Raw genomic sequence first — 23,989 nt, forward strand, 5'->3', positions numbered from 1 at the left:
TATTCTGATCTACTCCGCCACACGTGCCAAGCATGTGTCTCTGGTTCGTAAAGTGCTTGGACGACTGGTGGAGCATGACCTATACGTCAAGGCGGAGAAATGAGAGTTTTCCAAACCAGCCGTCTCTTTTCTGGGATATCGCATTTCCACGTCCGGGGTGGAGATGGAATGTGACCGCATTTCGGCCGTGCGTAATTGGCCGACTCCCACCACGGTGAGGGAGGTGCAGCGATTCTTGGGTTTTGCCAACTACTACCGGAGATTTATCCGGGGTTTTGGGCAGGTGGCGGCTCCCATTACCTCACTGATGAAGGGGGGCCCGGTGCGGCTGCGGTGGTCGGCGGAGGCGGACAGGGCCTTTAGTCGGCTGAAGGCTCTGTTCACCGATGCGCCAGTGTTGGCGCATCCGGATCCCTCTTTGCCATTCATAGTAGAGGTGGATGCGTCCGAGGCTGGGGTGGGAGCTGTGCTATCACAACGCTCGGGCGCGCCACCGAAGCTTCGCCCCTGCGCTTTCTTCTCTAAGAAGTTAAGCCCAGCGGAGTGTAACTATGACGTGGGGGACAGGGAGTTGCTGGCTATGGTAAAAGCCCTGAAAGTGTGGAGACATTGGCTTGAGGGGGCACGTCACCCTTTTCTCATCTGGACCGACCACCGTAACCTGGAGTACATCCGAGCGGCGAGGAGATTGAACCCTCATCAAGCCAGGTGGGCGATGTTCTTTATGAGATTTCAGTTCACAATCTCGTACATCCCAGGTTCCCGGAACACTAAGGCCGACGCACTGCCTCGTCTCCATGACCCTGAGGAACGGTCCACCGAGCCCACCCCCATACTTCCAGCCTCCTGCCTGGTGGCACCGGTGGTCTGGAAGGTGGATGCGGATATCGAGCGGGCATTACGGGCGGAACCCACTCCTCCTCAGTGTCCCGTGGGTCGTAAGTACGTCCCGCTTGGTGTCCGCGATCGATTGATTCAGTGGGTGCACACACTACCCTCCTCGGGTCACCCGGGGAATGAGCGTACGGTGCGTGGTCTTAGTGGGAAATACTGGTGGCCCACCTTGGTGAGGGACGTGAGGCACTATGTCTCCTCCTGTTCGGTGTGCGCCCAGAGTAAGGCTCCTAGGCATTTGCCTAGAGGGAAATTACAGCCCCTCCTGGTTCCACAGCGACCCTGGTCCCACCTGGCAGTGGATTTCCTCACTGATCTCCCACCGTCCCAGGGCAACACCACGATCCTGGTCGTTGTGGACCGGTTCTCTAAGTCCTGCCGTCTGCTTCCTTTACCCGGTCTTCCTACGGCCCTACAGACCGAGGAAGCACTATTCACCCACGTTTTCCGGCACTACGGGGTGCCTGACGACATCGTTTCGGATCGGGGTCCCCAGTTCACGTCCCAGGTGTGGCGTGCATTTATGGAGCGACTGGGGATCTCGGTCAGTTTGACCTCAGGTTTTCACCCCGAAAGTAATGGGCAGGTGGAAAGGATAAACCAGGATGTGGGCAGGTTTCTGCGTTCCTACTGCCGGGACCGGCCAGGGGAGTGGGCGAGGTTCGTGCCGTGGGCCGAGTTAGCTCAGAACTCTCTTCGCCACTCCTCGACCAATCTGTCACCTTTCCAATGTGTGTTGGGTTATCAGCCGGTACTGGGGCCCTGGCATCAGAGCCAGACAGAAGCCCCTGCGGTGGAAGACTGGGTCCAGCACTCAAGGGAAACCTGGAATGCAATTAAGGAGTCACTGGAACGGGCCAGGGGACAACAAAAAAAGAGCGCGGACCATCGCCGCAGTGAGGCTCCAGTGTTTGCCTCAGGGCAGAGAGTCTGGCTCTCAACCCGGAACCTGCCCTCCGCCTGCCCTGCAGGAAACTGGGTCCGCGGTTTGTAGGGCCATTTAAAGTCCTGAGGAGAATAAACGAGGTGTGTTACAGGTTACAACTTCCTTCTTATTATCGTATTAACCCCTCGTTTCATGTGTCTCTCCTCAGGCCGGTGGTAGCTGGTCCGCTGCAGGAAGATGAGGTACTGGAGGTCCCTCCGCCCCCCCTGGACATCGAGGGGCCCCCGGCGTATACAGTCCGGTCCATCTTGGACTCCAGGCGCCGGGTGAGGGGTCTGCAGTACCTCGTGGACTGGGAGGGGTACGGCCCGGAGGAGAGATGCTGGGTACCGGTGGAGGATATATTCGACCCTACGCTCATCCAGGACTTCCACCGCCTCTATCCGGATCGCCCTGCGCCTCGTCCTCAAGGCCGGCGTCGGCGCGCTGCCAGAGCCGCGCGTCGGGGGGGGTACTGTCACGACACCTACGGAAGGTGGCGCCGGCCTACTAGCTGCCATCGATTTATGTTTCACATTCTGTTAGTTAGGCCTAGGTTAGTTGCGCACCTGTTTTGTGTTAGTTGTTAGTGGGGAGGGGTATTTAGGCTAGTTAGTTAGGTTTGTTTTTTTAATTTAATTTTCATGTGGTTCTGTATGTTTGGAGTTACACTATTCCTTTTGGGCTGCGTCCCTGGTTACGTTCTTTTAAGGGTGGTGCGTTTCTTTTTGCACACCTTGCACTCCATACCTTGCATATTTTCCGTGTGGATATTCTATTAAATTCATTAACGGAATATTTCTGTCTCCTGCGCCTGACTCTTCGAAATCCACAAGCCACCCATTGTGACAATACCACCATGTCACAACACAACTGATTGGCTAAAACGCATTAAGAAGGCAAGAAATTCATACAATTGAACTTTTAACAAGGCACGCCTATTAATAGAAATGCATTCCAGGTGACTACCTCATGAAGCTGTTTGAAAGAATGCCAAGAGTGTGCAAAGCTGTCATCAAGGCAAAGGGTGGCTACTTTGAAGAATTTCAAATATAAAATCGATTTTGATTCATTTAACCCTTTTTTGGTTACTACATGATTCCATATGTGTTATTTCATAGTTTTGATGTCTTCACTAGTATTCAACAATGTAGAAAATAGTAAAAATAAAGATGAGAAGGTGTGAGTAGGTGTGTCCAAATCTTTGACTGCTACTGTACATTTTTGCAGAATTCTACATGCAGAGTCTTAACCCTTGTGTGGTGTTCGGGTCTGTGGGACCCATTTTCAATGTTTATTTTAAGAAAAATGATACAATTAATTATTTTTTCAACCTGAGACTCATTGGCCTTGTCTCATTTTTTGTGAAGAACATGTAAAATAACACATTTTCATTGAGTGCACACTGTGCTCCCTTTTACACATTTATATTACGTCTGCGGTGTTCGGGTCCACTGGGTAATAAAAGTGTGGAAAAGTGTGTGTGTCTTCCACTTTGGAAGATGAAGAAATTTCCAAATATGAGGATCATGTCTCTGTCAATTCGGAGTTTGACAGTGAGTTGGAAGAAGTGGATGAGATTGACCCTCAGGATAAAATTCAAGTAAAAATTCCTTGTCTTAGGTCAGTTAGGGATCACCACTTTATTTTAAGAATATGAAATGTCAGAATAATAGTAGAGAGAATTATTTATTTCAGCTTTTATTTCTCTCATCACATTCCCAGTGGGTCAGAAGTTTACATACTAATTGAGTGTATTTGGTAGCATTGCCTTTCAATTGTTTAACATTTCGGGTAGCCTTCCACACGCTTCTCACAATAAGTTGGGTGAATTTTGGCCCATTCCTCCTGACAGAGCTGGTGTAACTGAGTCAGGTCTGTAGGCCTCCTTGCTCGCACACGCTTTTTCAGTTCTGCCCACAAATCTTCTATGGGATTGAGGTCAGGGCTTTGTGATGGCCACTCCAATACCTTGACTTTGTTGTCCTTAAGCCATTTTGCCACAAAATTGGAAGTATGCTTGGGGTCATTGTTCATTTGGTAGACCTACTTGGGACCAAGCTTTAACTTCTTTGGGATAGGGGGCAGTATTTTCACGGCCGGATAAAAAACGTACCCGATTTAATCTGGTTACTACTCCTGCCCAGAAACCAGAATATGCATATAATTAGTAGATTTGGATAGAAAACACCCTAAAGTTTCTAAAACTGTTTCAATGGTGTCTGTGAGTATAACAGAACTCATATGGCAGGCCAAAACCTGAGAAGATTCCATGCAGGAATCCCTGTCCCTTCCCTGTCTGACAATTTGTTGTCCTTCTGTTGTCCTTCTGTTGTATCTCTATCGACATTACAGCATCTGTGCTGTAACGTGACACTTTCTAAGGCTTCCATTGGCTCTCTAAAGCCGCCAGAAAGTGGAATGGGGTGTCTGCTGTCTCTGGGCAAAGTATAGGAGCAGAGGTTGTAAGTGGTCAGCCTGGGGACAGTGAGACTGGAGATACGCATTCACGAGACTTCTCCATTTTTTTCTTTCAGTCTTTGAATGAATACAATGTTGCCCGGTTGGAATATTGTCGCTATTTTACGAGAAAAATTGCATAAAAATTGATTTTAAACAGCGTTTGACATGCTTCTTAGTACGGTAATGGAATATTTTGATTTTTTTTGTCACGAAATGCGCTCGCGCGTTACCCTTTGGATAGTGACCTGAACGCATGAACAAAATGGAGGTATTTGGATATAACTATGGATTATTTGGAACCAAAACAACATTTGTAGTTGAAGTAGAAGTCCTGGGAGTGCATTCTGACGAAGAACAGCAAAGATAATCAAATTTTTCTAATATTAATTCTGAGTTTAGGTGACCCCGAAGTTGGCGGATGTCAAAATAGCTAGCCGTGATGGCCGAGCTATGTACTCAGAATATTGCAAAATGTGCTTTCGCCGAAAAGCTATTTTAAAATTGGACATAGCGATTGCATAAAGGAGTTCTGTATCTATAATTCTTAAAATAATTGTTATGTATTTTGTCAACGTTTATCATGAGTAATTTAGTAAATTCACCGGAAGTTTTCAGTGGGTATGCTAGTTCTGAACATCACATGCTAATGTAAAAAGCTGTTTTTTGATGTCAAAATGAACTTGATTGAACAAAACATGCATGTATTGTATAACATAATGTCCTAGGAGTGTCATCTGATGAAGATCATCAAAGGTTAGTGCTGCATTTAGCTGTGGTTTGGGTTTATGTGACATATATGCTTGCTTGGAAAATGGCTGTGTGATTATTTGTGACTATGTACTCTCCTAACATAATCTAATGTTTTGCTTTCGCTGTAAAGCCTATTGGAAATCGGACAACGTGGTTCGATTCAGGAGAAGTGTATATATAAAATGGTGTAAAATAGTCCTATGTTTGAGAACTTTGAATTATGACATTTTGTGGTTTTTAAATTTGGCGCTCTGGTTTTTCACTGGCTGTTGAATAGTGATTTCGTCCCACCTCCCCTAGAGAGGTTAACTTCCTGACTGATATCTTGAGATGTTGCTTCAATATATCCACATAATTTTCCACCCTCATGATGCCATCTATTTTGTGAAGTGCACCAGTCCCTCCAGCAGCAAAGCACCCCCACAACATGATGCTGCCACCCGCTTGGTTCACGGTTTGGATGGTGTTCTTCAGCTTGCAAGTCTCCCCCTTCTTCCTCCAAACATATCGATGGTCATTACGGCCAAACAGTTCGAATTATGTTTCATCAGACCAGAGGGCATATCTCCAAAAAGTAGTGACTTCTTCCTTGCTGAGCGGCCTTTCAGGTTATGTCGATATAGGACTCGTTTTACTGTGGATATAGATACTTTTGTACCTGTTTCCTCCAGCATCGACACAAGGTCCTTTGCTTTTGTTCCGGGATTGATTTGCACTTTTCGCACCAATGTGCGTTCATCTTTAGGAGACAGAAGGTGTCTCCTTCCTGAGCGGTATGACGGCTGCGTGGTCCCATGGTGTTTATACTTGCGTGCTATTGTTTGTACAGATGAATGTGGTACCTTTAGGCGTTTGGAATTTGCTCCCAAGGATGAACCAGACTTGTGGAGGTCTACAAATCTTTTTCTGAGGTCTTGGCTGATTTCTTTTGATTTTCCCATGATGTCAAGCAAAGAGGCACTGAGTTTGAAGGTAGGCCTTGAAATACATCCACAGGTACACCTCCAATTGACTCAAATGATGTAAATTAGCCTATCAGAAGCGTCTAATGTCATGACATCATTTTGGGGAATTTTCCAATCTTTTTAAAGGCATAGTCAACTTAGTAAACTTCTGACCCACTGGAATTGTGATACAGTGTTAAGTTAAATAATCTGTCCGTAAACAATTGTTGTAAAAATGACTTGTGTCATGCACAAAGTAGATGTCCTAACCAACTTGCCAAAACTACAGTTTGTTAACAAGAAATTTGTGGAGTGGTTTAAAAACACATTTTAATGGCTCCATCCTAAGTGTATGTAAACTTCTGACTTCAACTTTATGTCTATGCCCTGGGAAATGTTCGTGTTACTTACAACCTCATGCTAATCACATTAGCTTCAACCGTCCCATGGGGGGGACACCGATCCCTTAGAGGATTTATCATTGCTGATGTTGTCAAATCCAATGGGGAATCCACAGAATCCCTGTGGGATGCAGAAACTGGCAGAGAACTTTTCCGTGCATCAATGTTTCAGGAAAACTTTCACATCATTTCCAGGATTATCCGGTTCGATAACCAAGACACCAGACCAGCTCGGCAACAGAGAGACAAGCTAGCTGCAATCAAGTTAGTGTGAGACAAGTGGGTGGACCACCTTCCCCCGTTTTACAACCCTGGGCCCAACATTACTGTTGATGAGCAGCTTATGCCATTTCAAGGGTGCTGCCCCTTCAGGCATTACATACTGTCTAAACAAAAATATGGAATCAATATCTGGGCTGCCTGTGATGCCGCTTCATCACATGCGTGGAGCTTGCAAGTTTATACGGGGAAGCCAGATGGAAGAGCCCTTGAGGAGAACCAAGGGATGCGGGTTGTCCTGGACGTGATATCACATGCAATAACTTTTTTACTTCGAATAAACTGGGACAGGAGCTCCTCAAGAGGAAGCTGATGATGGTAGGAACGGTACGAAAAAACAAGCCAGAGCTCCCACCTCAGCTGTTGAATACACGGAACAGGCCTATCAATTCCTCTAAGTTTGTGTTCACAACCGACACATCCCTAGTGTCCTACGTGCCAAAGAAAGGCAAAAATGTGGTACTCATAAGTATGCTGCATAGGGATAGGAGAATCTGTGGCCAGGAACATCAAATAATGCCACAAAAGGAGGGGTGGACAATTTAGACAAACTGGTGACTGGTTATAGCTGCAAATGAAGAACCCTATACTGGCCACTTGTGATATTCTTCAACATCTTGGACAGCTCGGCATACAACGCGTTTCTCATAGATGGAGTTGAACCCAGATTGGAACAGAGGGAAGCTCCAGAGGAGACTGCTCTTTCTCAAGGAGCTGTGCAAGGCATTGGTAAGACCTCAAATCCAGAGGAGGCAACATATCCCAAGGACCCCAGCTTCTGCAGCCATTGTGAGGAGGATTCAGGAGGAGGATTCTGGTTCCCCATCCGCCCATCCGCCCGACCCACAGAACCAACAACTCCAATACCGGAAGTAAGTGTGAGTGAGGTTGTTGCATGTGTGTGTGTCTGACTCTCCTACCTTGGCCTGTTTTCATCATTCTGATTGCAGCCGGTAGCAACAAGATGTGTGTGGACCCAAGAAGGACAGGAAGACACAGTACACACGCATCAAGTGCAAGAAATACATTTGCAACACACACACAGTAAAACTCTGTCCCTCATATGTTGTGTAGACCGGCTTTAATTTGTGTTCAATGGGGGTGATTTATCATTTCCATAAAATACTGTATGTAAAATTTGTCCTTCCAATTTGTTCAGTTCAAAGCAATAAGCATCAATAGTGCTGAAAATCTTGTTTTGTTTATATTTTATAATGTATTGTTTATAATAGATTTTTGTTTACAAAATCACATTTTACAATAAAAATAAATAGTGTTTTTATTGATAAATGTGATCTAGCAGAGGTAAATGGAAAATATGAACCATTTATGCTGTCTATGTTGCTTGTAAGTGGTATAAATCAACATCTAAGTATTAAGTATTAAGTATTTTTACATAAATTGTTTAGGCTGTATTATTTAAAAAACCCAATAATCTTGTGGGTCCATCAAACCATCAAACATTGGGTGAATAACAAAAACATAAAAACCACAAAAGGGTTAATTGGGTGTTTGTCCCATTTTGTGAATTATTGGTTGGTGAGTGAGTGTACACCAGACTTACAATCTTTCAGTCTCATGTCAGAAATAGACATTCATACATCTTTTTTTAAAGTCAAACTTCAAAGTTTCCAAAAGCCAAATTTCGAAGTGTTTAAGGTTAAGTGTAGGCATTAATTCAGAATTTATAAATTCTAAATTCTAAATTCTTAAGGCTATGCATTAACTCCAGATGGTCAAGGTAAGGGTTAAGGTTTGGGATAGGCTTCAAACCAAAATATCAAAAGCAACTTTCTGTAGCTGGATTCGAACATGCAACATGGAATCAGACGCAGATGCTTATTACCAACTGCCATCCCTGTCCAAAACAGTGAAACATAGTTGAAGGTAACAGAGCTCAATATTGCCCTTAGTGGCCGGTTTCCACTTCATCTCCCGACATACTCAGACATGGATGGACTTCGAATATTGACTTGTATCACAGGTTACCGGCCTAGCCCAGACCTTACAACCGTAAACAGTTGTAGACCATAAGAGGGCAATGGGTTCTATAACTGGTAGTATTTTTAGCCATATCCTAGGTGGGATGTCGAAATGTATGTTCCTTTTGATGGTCTTTGTCTGTTGCCTTGACTCTCCCCCTAACGCTCTCTCTCTCTCTATCACACACACACACACACACACACACACACACACACACACACACACACACACACACACACACACACACCAATATATCTTGTGCAGGCTAAATGTCAAATGAAATCCCAATATATTTTAATTGTAATTCTTCCCAAATATATGAGAAACGCTTCGACTGTTCTTCGAGCTTCTAACAGAATGAACTCAATGTATTAATTTGAGGTCTATAGTGAATGGATATGTTTCACAATATCCACTGTATAGGTTACCAACCACCATGTCTTGGTTTGTCATAACTAAATATGGTCACGACAATTAAATTAGGTATATTTTTTTCTATTTGACTGCTTTAATCTTTATGGTTTACAGAAGCATCTTGAAAATAGATCATAAAACACAAGGCCAAACAGTCCTCATTCGTTTATTTCAGAACTGCCTGCATTGAGATATGAAAAAGTTGGGTAATCCATAAAATTAAATGTACATAACACCCACAACAATTTGCATCTAGAATTTAGAAGTAAGTCTACAATTTAGGATGATACGCCAACGAATTTGAAAGTAGATAGGCATTCCATTTTGCATTATGTATTTCACTCTATTTTGGATTGAATTGAAATAATTGCGCAAGAATCAAAACATTAAAACCGAGGAAAGAATTTTAAATGACTATAGGGCTATCAGAATCTTTGCAATATGACAGTAAATAATAGGCAAAACATAATTTTGTGGCACAAACATATAATATACTTTTGGGTGTCTGTGCGGAGCAGGGTTCTAAAACAAATATCCTGTACATTTATGAACGAACCGGACACAATTTACTTCAAATGTAAGTCATGGCTGTACTGTGTATCTTCGTCAATCTTCGCTGTATGCACCATACCAACATTTCAATAGGCCTGTTTTTAGACGGTGACAGTCGGCATTGACCCAGCGCTCCTTTGAGCGCATAGGTTTACATATTTGCATTTTTCTAGCCAACTAAAATCGTAGATTCAGTTGGTTTTTGGATTTAATTAAATTTCTTATTTTTGTGAACTCATAGGCCTATATGCTTATAACACCCATATGACCATACATGCTGAGATTTGGGTATAAAACGAAATACCTGCTATATGCCTAGTTCAAGTTCATGACCATTTTGTCAAAAATGTAGGGCTACATAACCTTTTATTGATTCTAATGGTAATAACAACAACCAATAGAGAAAAAGTGCATTTTATGATATTATGTTTTGCGATAAAGAAAGATCAAGGGCTGTATTATCTGTAAATCATGTTGTATTTTACACTTTGTTCGTTATTGGTAAAAAATGTTTGTTGCTTTTTGGTGACCCAAGTACGATAATTGTTCCGGTAAAACTAATGCAAAAGACTAATTCCATGAGAAGTTGTTTCTTTACCATATGTGGAACTTATAAGGAAGCCTCAAAGGTACTAACCTATACATCTCAGTTCTTATCCTACATTTGATTGGCAACTAGTTTAGCCTATAGAAAAATAAAAAGATCAAACCGTACCCAGCTAGCACATTTGGTTCCTTGGAAGTTGTGGGAATGTATGTTTTTGGTTTTACATCAGTTGTGGGAAGGAAGTGAGAAGTTTCCTAACCGTAAAACTTTTTTTTTTTTGTTTTTTTTTACATTCTGAGAACATAAGTGACAATTTTGTCTGTTCTGGGAACATTAATGTTGCAAGGAGGTTTTGAGAATGTTTTACTTTGGTTCCCTGAAAGTTTCCTGGGAGGTTTTATTAACGCTCTGAGAACAGAACTTATAGGTTATTTGAAGGTAATTAAATAACATTCTGAGAACATTCTCAAAATTTTGTGAAAGTTTTGTTATGGTTATTATTGAAAGTTTTCTTAACATTCTCCGAATTAAATGTAAAGGTTATTTGGAGGTTTATAAATAACTTCCTAAAAACATTCAATAAATGTTTCCATATGACTTTTAATAACATTGCCATTTTATTTTGGGTTGACTTTTTTGAACTCCAAGCACAAATATAGCATGACACAAGGAAATTAATTTGTTTAGGCATTAATAATGAAAACATTTTTTATTGTTATTGTGACATGGCGTCAGTGAGATTGAAACCTATGATTTTCTGTTCTCCGTCCCTGGAATTAGTCCACTGCACATTTTTTTTATGCATACAAAGCTGTTCATTTTAATCTATTGAAACAGACCCCATTTCCATGGAAACCTGCACTCAATAAGACCAGGTGTGGCCATTTAGTGGGCGTGGCCAGCACACCTGAACACATTTAACAAAATGGAGGATAGAGAGAGTTTTGATGACGCTGAGAAGGAAATGTATATGTTTTTAAATAACATTCTTAGAACATTTTCTGAGCATTACAAAAGTCTCCTTGTGATTTTATGTCAATTTCAGGAATGCTATTTTTTTTTACATTGCCAAATTATTGCCAACAATTACCATAAAAGAGAACCATACGTTCTCTGAACATTCTGAGAACATCGCTGAGGTCAGACCATTTTAAATAGAACCACTTCAGAACTTTTGTGGAATGTTTTGTGGAAGTTTGGAAATACACATAGAATAATTTTGTATCTTAATTAATGTTCTCTGAACAGTTTAAGAACATGACTTTAAATAGGACAATGAGGGAAACTGTATGAAATGTTATGCTGATGTAGGCCTACTGATATTCCTACAGAAGAACATTGTTTCTTAACGTTCTCTGAACAATTTGAGAGCATGACTTTAAATAGAACCATGAGGAAACCTGTAGCAAAACGTTATACTGAAGTAATGTAGTTCACAAAAGTTCAATCATTAAGGCTGGTCTGAATGTATGTCAGTTGTATTTCCATTCAGTAAGCATCATATATTCACATCGCTTCCTATCTCAAGAGCGGGTATGTCACCCGCTTGCTGATTAACCTATGGGCTCACTAGTGCCACTTTCCTTTCCTTGGACCAGGTATTCCCAAACCGGGGTACGCACAATGCCGTCGGGGGTACGCCAAATAAAAATGTGATTCACATAAAAAAAATACAAAATTCTTCACATTTTCACAGTCCATTTATATTTTCCAACGGGGCTATACATTTTGGTGAGGTTTTCCTCTCGCTTGAGTAGCCTCGTTTCACTGCCAAAAATAAAATTAAATCATCTAGTGTTCATCAAAATAACAACACAATGTCAAATACAGGTACAAACTAGTCAAATAATTAACATCCAATCCACATTAACCGTTACTCTCTCGCATGAATTCCACTAAAGGTCCATATGTAGCCAAACGTAGCTGCTGCTCATTCCGTTTGCTCGAAAATTGATAAATATTTTTTAAAAGTAAGGCCCGCGCCCACAGAGACATATACCAGCTCTACTGGTAGTACTGCTACTACCAGCAGTACTACACCTGCACCTGTCAACGACACAAGTTGTTCTGCTTCCACGAGCACATCCAAAACTAGCATCAGTAATTCTACATTTGTTGTTAGCCTAGCTGGCATGGACACTGACAGTTGTGAATCTGATGCAGCCGAAGAGCTACTGCCCCCTTACCCGGGAAAGCACCGAACAACAGACAGGGACGTTGGACCATCGAAGAGGCGCAAATATGTTGAGAACTACGTTGATTTGTGGTTCACTTATGTTGGGAGTAGTGCCTTTCCTCAGCCACAGTGTGTTATATGTGCAAAAGTACTATCTTGCAACTTGATGAAACCTTCACTCTTGCAAAGACATTTAGAAACAATTTGAAAAATAAGCCAGGGAGTTTTTTGAGCAAGAATTAAGATGACTTTCAAGTAATAAGACATGTATAAAAGCAAGAGATACCATTAATAAGAAGGAGCTAGAAGCGTCTTATATGGTGAGCTACCGAGTGGCTACAACAGGCAAGCCCCATACTATTGTGGAGGACTTCATTCTTCCTGCTGCTGCGGATATGGCTGGGACAATGCTGGGGGAAAATAAAAAAAAACAACACTGTTTCACGACGCATCAGTGACATGGCAGGAGATGTTTTGAAACAATTACTGCTTCGGGTACAAGCCAGTGAATTCTATGCATTACAGCTGGATGATTCAACAGACGTGGCCTGGCACAGCTCCTGGTATATGCCCGTTACGTTTATCGGGGGTCAAATAAGGAAGACATCCTCTTCTGCAAAAGCCATGACAGGGAGACATAGTGGAGTGGTAACGCACGTGCAAGCAGTTGCTCCCGACATCACTTGGGTACACTGCAGCATCCACCGAGAGGCTCTTGCTGCCAAAGGAATGCCTGACAGCTTGAAAGACATTTTGGACACTACAGTGAAAATGGTTGACTTTGTTAAAGCAAGGCCCTGAACTCTTGTGTTTTTTTCTGCACTATGCAATGATATGGGCAGCGACCATGTAACGCTTTTACAACATACAGAAGTCGCTGGTTATCAAGGGGCAAAGTATTGACACGTTTTTTTGAATTGAGAGACGAGGTTAAAGTTTACTGACCATAATTTTCACTTGTCTGACCGCTTGCATGATGATGAGTTTCTCACACGGCTGGCCTATCTGGGTGATGTTTTTCCTCGCCTGAATGATCTGAATCTAGGATTACAGGGACTCTCCGCAACTATATTCAATGTGCGGGACAAAATTGAGGCTATGAGTAAGAACTTGGAGCTCTTCTCTGTCTGCATTATTAACAAAGACAACACACAGGTCTTTCCATCATTGTATGATTTTTTGTGTGCAAATGAACTCAAGCTTACGGACAATGTCAAATGTGATAGAGCGAAGCACCTGAGTGAGTTGGGTGCACAATTACGCAGGTACTTTCCCAAAACGCATGACACAAACAACTGGATTCGTTATCCCTTTCTTGCCCTGCCCCCAGTCCACTTATCGATATCTGAACAAGACCCTCATCAAAATTGTAACAAGCTGTTCTGTGAAAATTGAATTTAATCAGAAGCAACTGCCAGATTTCTGGATTGGGCTGCGCTCAGAGTATCCTGCCTTGGCAAATTGCGCTGTTAAGACACTGATGCCCTTTGCAACCACGTACCTATGTGAGAGTGGATTCTCGGCCCTCACTAGCATAAAAACTAAATACAGGCACAGACTATGTGTGGGAAATGATTTAAGACTGAGACTCTCTCCAATACAACCCAACATTGCAGAGATATGTGCATCCTTCAAGCACACCCTTCTCATTAACATGTGGTGAGTTATTCACAATTTTCAATTAACAAATACAGTTTTATATGTAAGATTGCTAAATAAAGAGCAAAATCATTGACTATTATTATATTATTATTTGTTCCCTGGTCCTATAAGAGCTCTTTGTCACTTCCCACGAGCCGGGTTGTGACAAAAACTCAAACTCATTCTTATGTTAAACTAATGTATCGTATAGTGTGTGTGTGGCAGGCTTACAATGATGGCAAAAAACAACATTTGAGAATGTTGAATAAGACAAAAAAACTGAAAACTTGAGTGTGCATAACTATTTACCCCTCAAAGTCAATACTTTGTAGAGCCACCTTGTGCAGCAATTACAGCTGCAAGTCTCGGGGTATGTCTCTATAAGCTTGGCACATGTGGCCACTGGGATTTTTGCCCATTCTTCAAGGCAAAACTGTTCCAGCTCCTTCAAGTTAGATGGGTTCCGCTGGTGTACAGCAATATTTAAGTCACACAACAGATTCTCAATTGGATTGAGGTCTAGGCTTTGACTAGGCCATTCCAAGACATTTAAATGTTTCATCTTAAACCACTCGAGTGTTGCTTTAGCAGTATGCTTAGGGTCATTGTTCTGCTGGAAGGTGAACCTCCGTCCCAGTCTCAAATCACTGGAAGACTGAAACAGGTTTCCCTCAAGAATTTCCTCTATTTAGTGCCATCCATCATTCCTTCAATTCTGACCAGTTTCCCAGTCCCTGCCGATGAAAAAAAAAAACACAGCATGATGCTGCCACCACCATGCTTCACTGTGCGGATGGGGTTCTCGGGGTGATAAGAGGTGTTGGGTTTGCGTTTTCCTTGATGGCCAAAAATCTAAATGTTTGTCTCATCTGACCAGAGTACCTTCTTCCATATGTTTGGAGAGTCTCCCACTAGCCTTTTGGCGAACACCAAACGTGTTTGCTTATTTTTTTATTCAAAAGCAATGGCTGTTTTTCTGGCCACTCTTCCGTAAAGCCCAGCTCTCTGGAGTGTACGGCTTAAAGTGGTCCAATGGACAGATACTCCAATCTCCGCTGTGGAGCTTTGCAGCTTCTTCAGGGTTATCTCTGGTCTCTTTGTTGCCTCTCTGATTAATGCCCTCCTTGCCTGATTCATGAGTTTTGGTGGGCGGCCCTCTTTTGGCAGGTTTGTTGTTTAATAATGGATTTAATGGTGCTCCATGGGATGTTCAAAGTTTTGGATATCGTTTTTTATAACCCAACCCTGATCTCTGAATACATATGCACACACCACTTTTCAATTTTTTTTGAATATTTTGAAACAAGTATTTTTTTCATTTCACTTCACCAATTTGGACTATTCTGTGCATGTCTATTACATGAAATCCAAATAAAAATTCATTTAAATTACAGGTTGTAATGCAACAAAATAGGAAGAACTCCAAGGGGGATGAATACTTTTCCAAGGCACTGTACACATATCTAAGATGCCCAGCCATCAGATCACCTTCATCACCCCATAATAGGCCTATAAGCAACCTTTAGTTACTCTGACAAATATTGTATTTTTCGTCCCACGTATGTCCATGAAACACAATTTCAACAGATTAGCCAATCTCTTTTTCCCTCAATTATATGAGCCAAAGTTCGAATAAATTTTATTTCATACACAGTTGAAGTCAGACGTTTACGTGCACCTTAGCCAAATGCATTTAAACTCAGTTTTTCACAATTCCTGACATTTAATCGTATTAAAAATTCACTGTCTTAGGTCAGTTAGCATCACTACTTTATTTAAATGGGCATTTAAATGTGAAATATCAGAATAATAGGGGAGAGAATGATTTATTTCAGCTTTTATTTCTTTCATTACATTTTAGTGGCTTAGAAGTTTACATACACTCAATTAGTATTTGGTAGCATTGCCTTTAAATTGTTTAACTTGGGTCAAACATTTCGGGTAGCCTTCCACAAGCTTCCCACAATAAGTTAGGTGAATTTTGGCCGATTCCTCCTGACAAAGCTGGTGTAACGGAGTCAGGTTTGTAGGCCTCCTTGCTCGCACACACTTTTTCAGTTCTGCCCACACATTTTCTGTAGGATTGAGGTCAGGGCTTTGTGATGGCCACTCCAATACCTTGACTTTGCTGTCCTTAAGCCATTTTGCCACACCTTTGGAAGTATGCTTGGGGTCATTGTCCATTTGGAAGACCCATTTTCGACCAAGTTTTAACTTCCTGACGGATGTCTTGAGATGTTGCTTCAATATATCCACGTAATTTTCTTCCCTCATGATGCCATCTATTTTGTGAAGTGCACCAGTCCATCCTGCAGAAAAGCACCCCCACAACATGATGCTGCCACCCCCGTGCTTCACGGTTGGGATGGTGTTCTTCGGCTTGCAAGCCTCACCCTTTTTCCTCCAAACATAACGATGGTCATTATGGCCAAACAGTTCTATTTTTGTTTCATCAGACCAGAGGTCATTTCTCCAAAAAGTACAATCTTTGTCCCCATGTGCAGTTGCAAACAGTGGCTTTTTTATGCAGGTTTTGGAGCAGTGGCTTCTTCCTTGCTGAGCGACCTTTCAGGTTATGTCGATACAGGACTCGTTTTACTGTGGATATAGATACTTTTGTACCTGTTTCCTCCAGCATCTTCACAAAGTACGCTCATCTCTAGGAGACAGAACACGTCTCCTTCCTGAGCAGTATGATGGCTGCATGGTCCCACGGTGTTCATACTTGTGTACTATTGTTTGTACAGATGAACGTGGTACCTTCAGGCGTTTGGAAATTGCTCCCAAGGATGAACCAGACTTGTGGAGGTCTACAATGTTTTTTCTGAGGTCTTGGCTGATTTCTTTTGATTTTCCCATGATGTCAAGCAAAGAGGCCCTGAGTTTGAAGGTAGGCCTTGAAATACATCCACAGGTACACCTCCAATTGACTCAATTAGCCTATCAGAAGCTTCTAAAGCCATGACATCCTTTTCTGGAATTTTCCAAGCTGTTTAAAGGCACTGTCAACTGACGGTATGTAAACTTCTGACCCACTTGAATTGTGATACAGTGAATTATAAGTGAAATAATCTGTCTGTAAACAATTGTTTGAAAAATTACTTGTGTCATGCAGAAAGTAGATGTCCTAACTGACTTGCCAAAACTATAGTTTGTTAACAAGAAATTTGTGGAGTGGTTGAAAAACAAGTTTTAATGACTCCAACCTAAATGTATGTAAACTTCAGACTTCAACTGTACCACGTAGCTTAGTAAATGCACTTGAGGATGTGCTAAATTTCAAATTTGTGACCTTGTCAAAGATATGTATCAATACGGTTTTCTCACTTATTAAACAAAAAACAATGCATGAAATTGTGGAATAAATTGTCACAAACATGCATAAACTAGTTTACAAAATTGAGGTGTTAGGAAATACCATTCTCTCGTTTTCTAAATTCATTAATCATATATTAATTATCACATATTCCATATTTTTGTTTCTCATGTGTAATTAACAGGTGCAGAATAGCCAGTGTGATTTCGATATGGTTAGTGCTATTCGGAAGCCTTCAGACATTTCTACCCTGACCCTAACCTTAACCCCTACACATAACTATAACCATAACCTTAACTCTTACCTAACCCTAACCATAACCCTTACCTTAAACATTAAACATTTGAACTTCAATAGGGTAGGGCTTCCCAAGAATCGCGCATAGCATGGACCATTTTTTAACCAGTGCAACAGAATAGAAGGCACCCTACGGAATAGAAGCCGTCCTCCAAATCATTCTCAAGTCGACATCAGGAGTGGAGTTGCTTGTCGCTGTTTGGTGCATCGTACTGATTGTTGGACAGTTGTAATGGCCTAACTACACTCAGCACTGTCAAAAGAACAAGACCAAAACCTGGGGGCTGCATTGCATGCCTATATTGTACTCAGTAATGTTCAGTGTGTAATATAGAGATAAATGGCTGTTGACAGATGTGTTAGGAGTCAATGTCCACCTAATATAATCATCAGTAGGCCTACATTACTTGATGGGCACATAGGCAATTATAGAAATTAGTTGTTGGAATACATTATACAGCTTTTAGGCACAGTTGAATGTGTATATTTATTGTCCAATTGATTAAGTTTATTACCATGAATTAAGGGTTCCCTGGCACCTTATGTAAAATACATGCTTGTCTGGTCTCTCTCTCTCTCCATCTCTCCCACTTTCTCATGACTTGTATAATGTTTATATGAAAGTCTATGTGCAGTCTGCCTTCCTGTGTAACACAGCTCCTTTCATCTTGGCTCAGGGGCCACCTTTCTCATGACTTGTGTAATGTTTATATGAAAGTCTATGTGCAGTCTGCCTTCCTGTGTAACACAGCTCCTTTCATCTTGGCTCAGGGGCCACCTTTCTCACACAGATGAATCGGTTTCTCTGAGTAAGCCGGAATGGCTGTCACTTCTCCTGGCACAAAGCAGAAAAAAACCACCTACTCCTTCAAGGAAACTGGCGCAGGCGCCTCCCATTGGACTCAAACAATCTCCCTTTAAAGCAGAAAGGCATTGCCTCTACTCTCGTGGAAGGAGAGAAACACAGAGTAAAATGGCACACTCGAAGTGGATTGAGGTGGGCTTTTTGCTTTTTTGTAGTGGGTCCTCTAGCTAAAGTGTCAGAAGAAGAATTCTGACATACTGCTCGCACAACTCTGCGTTTTTCAACCCACTGGCTCATTTGCGGTCTGGTGCTTGATATGACTCCCAACACAAGACCTAGCCAGTTATGCTTCATTGCCATGATGGCAAATATGCTCTGAATATGAGTTCTTTTCAGGGCCATTCTCTCTCTCTTTAGCCCTGTTTATACCTGCCTTTAACATGCGTCCTTCGTCCTGATCTTTTCCTGATCTTGAGCTAATCTTGTCTGTTTACAGATATAAGATCAGATAACAATTAGTCTTTTAATCGTCTACACTCGTCTAAAAATGTGCCCAGAATCAGAATGTGAACAAGATCAGTACAAAGGCTGCATGTTAGAACCAGGTATAAACAGGGCTTCTGTTAGGAACCCATGCCCCTTCTGGACATGAGCAGGTGGGGCATCAAAGGGATCAGGAATGATTTTGATGTTCCTGACTATCATATAGGGAAGGCCAATAGCTCAGATACAAAACGGCAGGGGTTTATCTCCCCAAAAGGATACCCCCACACACACCAAATACAACACCCCCTCACAAACACACCGTATACATGCACACATATCTGAGGAAGTTTTTAATTTCCCAGCACCTGTAAACATGATGTTTCACTTCAGTGTCTTTGATCTTCAAATACAGCAGCATTCTGGCTCAAGGAACAGGGAGCAATGAGGTGACTGTGGTCTCTGATTGCTGTGCTTGTAGGGATGTTAGTGGTGGTGGCCATTTTGATGTATTCAATTCCTTGAGTGCAGGTCTTTTATATATATATATATATATATATATATAGATAGTTATTAATTATTTTGGGGTGGTATATTTTTACAAAAACAAGTACCTCTATTTCTCAAATGCCACTTTGCATTTTTTTTATATCAATATAAATAAGAAACTGATGAACAATAGAGATATGGACAAATGATCAAATCGTACTTGATTGGCATTTGGTAAGACTGAAATAAACCCTCATTCAGCTAAGACAGAAATTTGGCGCTTGTCAATAAAAACCTGTTAGATGTAACGACAATCTCATAAACCATTTGTTGAAACTCCCTCTGTATCTGCTACCTGGCATTCAAGCCTTCACTGCTGTGCTTTGTTGATATCCTGTCTCTGAGATTTTTGGGGAACTTTGAGAAAGTTGCTACGGTCTGCATTTAGAAAACAATACCGGCACGTTTGGACTTGCCTGAAGATCGTTTTCTCCCTAATGTTGTCCGTCACTTTGATTTCAACAATAATCAGGGAAACAAAATGTAACGCTCGTATCAAAATAGATTTTATACGACTTGGCACAAGAGGGAATGGAGATATGCCCCCCCTAACACCTGCCCCCTCACACCCCCCTCAAAAACCCTCCTACCGTCTGTCACCTGCTAAATGATTTGATTATATCTTTTACAGACAACCTCTGGCACCCATCCTCTTCTCAAATAGAAGATGGGAGGAAGCTTTGCCTTTCGCTTTGAAGATTTTGTTTTTTGATCTGATGTGACATCAATGTGTGTTGCCTGTCTGATATCTTAAAGATTCTGAAAACATCAAAAAAAAATTAACAAGGCATCTGTCCTCTACAGGTTCTTACAATAAGACAAATGGAGTAGGACAAGGATACACCCCTGCAGCGATCCCCGTGATGCAGACTCGTATGCAGTAAGTCAATACTCTGATCTTAATATGATTTCCGTTGTCTGGTCCTCCCCAGAGGAATTCCCTTACCTGCTGAGACTACAGAAACACAATGGGGGGAACAAGTAACGTCTGCCTGTGCCTGTTTCACATGGAAAACAGCAGCAGCCCCAAGTTGGATAACAACATTTCAAATAAAAATAAAAAATAGTTTCCAAATGAAACTAAAAGCATTTTTATTTTTCATCGCTTCACAAACTCCCAGAGTGATGCTTTTCTTAAATCAGACATTATTCAACAGGGCTGCTAATTTCCTCTGAGTTCATCAATGCTACGTATAGTCTCTACTAGCCTTTTCCTACCCCATAGGGTGCCCTCCTAGATCACCCCCCACAGACATAACCAGCTCCCTAGGATGGGAGTTCTGACTGCAGCTCCTCGGTTCATGAGTTAGTGGGCTGGAAGGAGCTATTTTGATTGACTTTGAGCGCTAAGTTTTTTTGCGGTGGTCCCCTGACAGCGCGAGACCTTTCTGGTCAGTGAGCACATCGACTGGCAGTCAATCGGCACCTGATGCATGTCAATGTCCAGTCCTCCAGACCTGTGGTAGATAGATGGAGCTCGGCAGCAGATGCCCAAAGTGATGCTGATGAGATGGAATGGATATTGTTCTGGTTTGATTGGTTTTTGTGTCTCTTCACCAATGCGTTTATCTGGTGGTCCTTTCATGAAATTGTATAACAAGACATAAATGTTTTTAATGTAGAATTCTGCAAAACATACATTTTATTTATAGGAAAGCACACATTGGCTTTTAATACACGTTCCTACAATGTTTCCAGGTCCAAAGATAGATAAAAAAGAAGCTTACTTTACTAATCGTCGGGACATTTTACTTGCATCTTTTTTATTTAACCTTTATTTACCTAGGCAAGTCAGTTAAGAACACACTATTTTTTTTACAATGACAGCCTACCGGGGAACAGTGGGTTAACTGCCTTGTTCAGGGGCAGAACGACACATTTTTACCTCATCTTCTCTGGGATTCAATCTAGCAACCATTCGGTTACTAGCCCAATGCTCTAACCACTAGCCTACCAGCCGCCCCCATCTTACATTTGTAAAATGACAGTCATTACCATACATTATTGTACAATATACAGTACACTGGTACAGTAAAAGGAACTGATTGAGGTATATATATTGTACCCAACCGCCCAACACACACACACAGATTCCCTGCCATTCCTCTCTTGAATTGTTTTTTATTTTGTATAAAAAAACATTTTTAGGGGGTAGAAAAAACTGAAATATCACATTTACATAGACACTTTAGTCAGAACTTTGTTGAAGCACCTTTGCCAGCTATTACAGCCCAGAATCTTCTTGGGTATGTATTTGGGAAGTTTCTCCCATTTTTCTCTGCAGATCCTCTCAAGCTCTGTCAAGTTGGATGGGGAGCGTCGCTGCACAGATATTTTCAGGTCTCACCAGAGATGTTTGATCAGGTTCAAGTCCGGGCTCTGGCTCGGCCATTCAAGTACATTCAGAGACTTGTCCCAAAGCCACTCCTGCGTTGTCCTGGCTAGTGTACATAGGGTCGTTGTCCGGTTGGAAATGTGAACCTTTGCCCCAGTCTGAGGTCCTGAGCGCTCTGGAGCAGGTTTTCAACAAAGGATCTCTCTCTACTTTGCTCCAATAATCTTTCACTTGATCCTGACTAGTATCCCAGTCATTGCCGCTGAAAAACATCTTCACAGCATGATGCTGCCACCACCATGCTTCACCGTAGGGAGGGTGCCAGGTCTTGTCCAGACGTGACGTTTGGCATTCAGGCCAGAGAGTTCAATCTTGGTTTCATCAGACCAGAGAATCTTATTTCTCATGGTTTGAGAGTCATTTAGTTGCCTTTTTGCAAACTCCAAGCTGGCTGTAATGTACCTTTTACTGAGGAGTGGCCTCTGTCTGGCCACTCTACCATAAAGGCCTGATTGGTGGAGTGCTGCAGACATGATTGTCCTTCTGGAAGGTTCTCACATCTCCACAGAGGAACTCTGGAGCTCTGTCAGAGTGAGTATCGGGTTCCCGGTCACATCCCTGACCGAGGCCCTTCTCCCCGATTGCTCAGTTTTGCCGAGCGGCCAGCTCTAGGAACAGTCTTGGTGGTTCCAAACTTTTAGGAATGATGGAGGCCACTGTGTTCTTGGGGACCTTCAATGCTGCAGACATTTTTTGGTACCCTTCCCAGGTCTGTGCCTCGACACAATCCTGTCTCTGAGCTCCACAGACAATTCCTTTGATATCATGTCTTGGTTTTTGCTCTGACATGCACTGTCAACTGTGGGACCTTATATAGACAGTTGTGTGCCTTTCCAAATCATGTCCAATCAATTGAATTTACCACAGGTGGTCTCCAATCAGGTTTTAGAAACATCTCAAGGATGATCAATGGAAACAGGATGCACCTGAGCTCAATTTCGAGTCTCATAGCAAAGGGTGTGAATACTTATGTAAATAATGTATTTCTGTATTTTATTTTTAATACATTTGCAAACTTTTCTAAAACCTGTTTTTGCTTTGTCATTATGGGGTGTTATGTGTAGATTGATAAGGACATTGTTGTATTTAATCAATTTTAGAATAAAAGGCTGTAACATAACAAAATGTGGAAAATGTCAATGGGTCTGAATACTTTCCAATTGTACTGTATGTTGACGGCGGGTGAAAAATACAAACAAACAGATTTAAGAAAATAAAAATTTGAGGGGGAACTTATGAGAGAGTATTGGATAATTACAAAGCTTACCAAGAACCCCCCCTTTCCACACACATGCATAGATGTACTAATGCACACACACACACACACACACACACACACACACACACACACACACACACACACCCTCCCGCCGACACTCAAACATTCTCCCATGACAACAGGCACACACAGACCCTCCCCACCCCATCCCGTCCCCCCCTTCATTCATTCTCTTTTTTTAGATATTACATATTTAATACACTGATCAAATAATTTTAACGCAACATGTAAAGAGTTGATCCCATGATTAATGAGCTGAAATAAAAGATCCCCTAAATTGTTTTGTACGCACAAAAAGCTTATTTCTCTCAAATTGTGTGCACAAATTTGTTTACATCCCTGTTAATAAGTATTTCTCCTTTGCCAAGATAATACATCCACCTGACAGGTGCGGCACATCAAGAAGATGATTAAAATGCATGATCACTACACAGGTGCACCTTGTGCTGGGGACAATAAAAGTTCACTCTAAATAAAATGTGCAGTTTTGTCACTCAAAATAATGCCACAGATGATTCAACTTTGAGGGAGTGTGCATTTGGTATGCTGACTGTAGTAATGTCCACCAGAGCTATTGCCAGAGAACTGAAAGTTTATTTCTCTATCATAAGCCCCGTCTAATGTCGTTTTTGAGAACTTGGCAGTACGTCCAACCGGCCTCACAACCGCAGACCACGTGTAACCACACCAGCCCTGGACAGCTGATGAAACTGTGGGTTTGCACTACCGAATAATTTTTGCACAAACTGTCAGAAACCGTGTCAGGTAAGCTCATTGTCCTCACCAGGGTCTTGACCTGATTGCAGTTTGGCGTCGTAACCGACTTCCGTGGTAAATGGTCACCTTCGATAGCCACTGGCATTCTCCCTCTCTCCGTCCCCTCCTGGAGGACCTGA

This window comes from Salmo salar, chromosome ssa21 (assembly GCF_905237065.1).
Source record: "Salmo salar chromosome ssa21, Ssal_v3.1, whole genome shotgun sequence".
Classification (NCBI taxonomy): domain Eukaryota; kingdom Metazoa; phylum Chordata; class Actinopteri; order Salmoniformes; family Salmonidae; genus Salmo; species Salmo salar.